Genomic DNA, 4,193 nt, shown 5'->3' on the forward strand with positions numbered 1-4,193 from the left:
GCGGCACCCCAACTTCTCCCCAAACCCTGCAAGAAGAAGGAGCAAATTAGGGGCACGAGCACGTGGGGCTAAACCGCTGAGGCCGCTCCAGGCTGGGCCTGACCAACCCTCTCCGGCTCCGGCCTCAGCAGCGTGACCGGCCACTACACCTGCCCCGGGCCCCTCCGTCCCCGCCGGACCTGCCGCCTCCAGCACCCTCCTCGCCTGGAGGGGTGCTGCGAACAGTTTCCTCTCTTTTCTTTTTCCTTCACTTCCAAAAAAAACCCAAAAAGTAAAGGCTTCAGGGAGCCGCAAAAGGGGGGCACTTGCGAGGGAGGCGTCCTCCACCGGCTCTGGGGGCTGCCGGCCCGCGCCCCCCGGGTCGGGGTCTCAGGCGGAGCACATCCAGCCACCTCTGGAGGAGGGGGCGGCGGCCCAGGCCCGAGCTGCTGCCCCCCAGCAAGGGGGGAGGGCAGCGGGGTCCCCCCCGGAGCGGGCCCTGGGCTCCAGGTCGCAGCAGGTGTAGCTCGGCAGCTAGTTGGTGGCGTTCATGCCCCGCCAGTGCCGGCAGCGGTGGGGACGAGGGGCGGCGGGGGCGGCGGGGTCTGGGGGAGCCCGGGGAGCAGGGGCAGCGGGGGCCTGAGGCTGGGCGGGGGGCAGGCCCGGGGCGGGGCGGGCGGCTGACAAGGAAGCATTTCTCCTTGTGGGCCTCGAGCACGTCGGGGCAGCGGCAGCGCGGGCCGCACACGTCGCAAGGCTCCGGCTTCTCCCCGTGTGCGGCGCCGGCGCCGCTTCACGCTGGGCGGGCTGGGGAAGCTCCTGCCGCAGATGTCGCAGATGTCCGGCCTCTCCCCTGTGTGGGTCTTCGTGTGCTCATCAAAGCACTGCTTCATGTTGAAGTCCTGGCCACACCACTGGCACAGGAGCTGCTTGTGGCCAGTGTGGATGCTCATGTGTGACGGCAGCTGGTACTTGTACTGGAAACGCTAGTTGCAGTTGTCACATCTGAATGGCTTCTCCCCGGAGCGCTGCAGTGAGTGCACCTCGAGGGACATGCTGCGCTTGAAGGACTTCCCGCAGGCTTCACAGGTGGAGGGCATGTCCTTGGTGTGGGCAACCATGTGCGAAACATGGGCCATTGTATAGAACTCACAGATCTCACATGAGAACTTCTTCTCTGCGTACCCATGCACAATCTTCTTGTGCTCATGGAGGGACCAGAGCTTCTTGAAAGCTTTGCCACATGTCACACACTGGATGTTGCGCTCGCAGTCCGTCTGCCGCTGCAGCAGCCGCTCACTCTCTAGCAGGAAGCACTTGCCGCACTGGTCACAGATCTGCATGTGGCTGTGGGTCACATTCATGTGTTTCTCCAGGTACCAGCGGTTGTTGAAAACTCGTGGGCACTTCTGGCACGGGTGGTGCTGCTTCTCCTCCAGCCTCACGTTGGCCCCCCGCCCATCAGTGGCTGGAGGCCCTCGGACTGGTGCAGAGGCCACTCTGGGGGACAGCTTGGGTCACTTCCCACTACGTGGCCCAGCCTCCTCAGGCTCAGAGGTGCCTTGGCGCCAGGCATTCTCCCGGGACCGCGTGGCCATGCGACTGTGGGGAGGGGGGTCAGCACGGCTGCCCCGGCGCCCTGGTGGCCCCTGCATGCTGCCAGCTTCCCCCTCCTCTGCTTCCTCCTCCTCAGAGCTCTCTTGATCCTGCTCACTGGGCCCTTCCTCCTCCTCCTCTTCTTCCTCTTCCTCCTGCTCACTGTGCCCTTCCTCTTCCTCCTCTTCCTCTTCTCCCTCACTGCCACTTTCTTGATCCTCCTCCTCCTCTCCTCCACTGCCACCATCCTCCTCTTCCTCATCCTCTTCTTCCTCCTCCTCCTCCTCCTCTGAGTGTCTCTGCAGTGCATCCTCCTGGCCCAGCACCATGGTGGCCGGCTCGTCCCAGGGCCTGGCTTCCCCTCGGCCAGTGGACACGTGCAGTGTCTGGTTGTTGAGGTTCACCTCCACAATGATCTGGGGCTGCTCCTGGCGGCTGTAGGTGCCAGAACCCCCAAGCTCTTCCTCCAACTCGCCCCCACCCTCCAGCTTACACAAGCTGGCCGGGGGCCTGCCGGCCTCCTCGACAGCACCCTCCTTCTCCTCCTTGAAGAAGGGCTGGGCTGGCCCAATGGTGGCAGGCACTGTGCCGCCAGCGGTCCCTGCCCGTCCTCCACGCGCACTGAGTAGGGGTCAGGACCCTCGCGGGCACAGATCTTGGGCAGGCCTGGGGTGTCCGCCTCCTGCTTGATGTCACAGTAGTAGGGTGGCACAGCTGGGGTGCAGCTGGCAGCCGGCTGGGCCAGGGCCACAGTGCCGGGACCGGTGGGCCTAGGGAGCGGGCGTCCAGCAGTTCCTGGCGGGACGCGGCGATGCCGGCCATCTGCAGCAAGGAGGCGGCACTGAGCACCTCGTGGGCGCTGGCTGCCTTGACCAGCAGCTCGGGCGTGTAGATGCAGCTGAGGATCTGCTGCAGGCCACCAGGCGCCAGCGCCTCCAGGGACAGCTCCACACGCCGCAGCTGCTTGTTCTGGGTGAAGAGCGAGTGGAAGAACCGGCTGTGGGCAGCGCGCGCCCGTGTGCGCCGGGAAGACGCTGCGCTGGGGCACCCGCACCAGGCCCAGGTCGCAGGGGTCGGGCCGGAAGAGGCGCTGCTGGGTCAGGCGGCCCGTCAAGCAGGCGAAGTGCGGCGCCACGTCCTCCGCCAGCGAGAACTCAGCGCCGGTGAGTCAGTGTCGTCCCAGCCAGCAGCGTGGCGCGTGGCGCTGGGGGCTCGCAGGGCCCCGCGGGGTCGCTGCCCCCACGGCCGGGCCGGGCCGCCCCTGCGCAGGGCCCCGCGACCACGGCCCCGGGGGCGAGTCCAGCGCCGAGCAGCTCTTAGGCTTTAATAAGTTTTGAATAAGCGTTTTGCTTTTTGTTTGTGTCCAAGTTTCTCGTGCCTGTCTCTGAAAACACATTTTAGAGCCATGTTAAAATGTTGGTTGGTCACCTTGCAGGGCTTGAATGGCACATCCCTGGGACCCTGACGGGAGGTGGGGACTCATCCGGTTTGAGTTTAGTGGGTCACAGTCACTTCCTCACGCTCAGCTCCTGGTGGCCGTCGTGGTCTGGGACGTCTCCCGGGAATGTCTCGCTGCGCGTCTCCGCTGCTGACCGCGGGTGCAGGAACCGGTCCTGTGGCCCCGCCCAGCGCCACCAGGCAGGAGTTAAAGTCAGCCTGAGAGACTGTTCCGAACTGACGACAGCTGAGCTGTCTAATTTTCGCAATGTCTGATGACACAGGGCCACGCACATGCTGTCGCCGGAGCCCTTCGCGGGCCCCGGGGCGCGGCAGGAGCGAGGCCGAGGCGCGGCCCCTCCAGCCAGGTCGCCCTGCTGCGGGCTGTGCCTGCGCAGCCCTCCGGCTTCTCCGGTTTCTCTTAGAAAATCCCCAAGTGCATCTCAGCTGGGTGACAATGAGAGTGTCCAGGCCTGCGGAACAGCGAAAGCTTCTAACTCCATTCAGGTCCCGCCAGCTCCAGCTTTTCCTGCCGGGGCCTCTGCAGGTAGGAGCCTGGGACGGGGCTCTAGCCTAGTTCGCTCCAAGTAGAAATTTCATTTTGAATAATTTTCGGTTGATTTTCTTATTCTTTTTCAGGTCAACAACCATACGGTCTGGAAATACAGTTGGCCCTTGAACAACACGGGTTTGAACTGCACAGGCCCAGTTACGTGTGGTTTCTCCTCCGCCTCTGCCGCCCAAGAGAGCCCGACCACCCTCCTCCTCCGCCTCAGCCTGCTCAGCATGGAGACCACGGGGATGAAGACCTTCCTGAGGCTCCACTTCCACTTAATGGATAGTAAATATATTTTCTTTTCCTTATGATTTTCTTAATAACATTTTCTTTTCTCTAGCTTACTTTATTGTAAGCTAATAATACATATAACATATAAGATATGTGTTAATCAACTATGTTACTGATAAGGCTTCCAGCCAAGAGTAGGCTATCAGTAGTTAAGTTTTTGGGGAGTCAAATGTTATATGAGGTCAGTTCCCTCACTCAACCCCTGCCATGTTCAAGGGTCAACTTAATGTTAATTTTGTGCCTCCTTTGCTGCCTTTTTTTTATTTTTTTTTTTTTTTGGAGACAAGGTCTCACTCTGTCCTCCAGGCTGGAGTGCAGTGGCATCATCATAGCT

At 62.0% G+C, this 4,193-nt stretch overlaps 1 pseudogene; it reads right to left on the reverse strand.

Annotated features, from left to right (window-relative positions):
* Positions 1-527: 527 nt before the first annotated feature.
* LOC123626879 lies at positions 528-3,308 on the reverse strand (annotated as a pseudogene).
* Positions 3,309-4,193: the final 885 nt, after the last annotated feature.

The sequence above is a fragment of the Lemur catta genome, chromosome 23 (assembly GCF_020740605.2).
Source record: "Lemur catta isolate mLemCat1 chromosome 23, mLemCat1.pri, whole genome shotgun sequence".
In the NCBI taxonomy this organism is placed as follows: Eukaryota; Metazoa; Chordata; class Mammalia; order Primates; family Lemuridae; genus Lemur; species Lemur catta.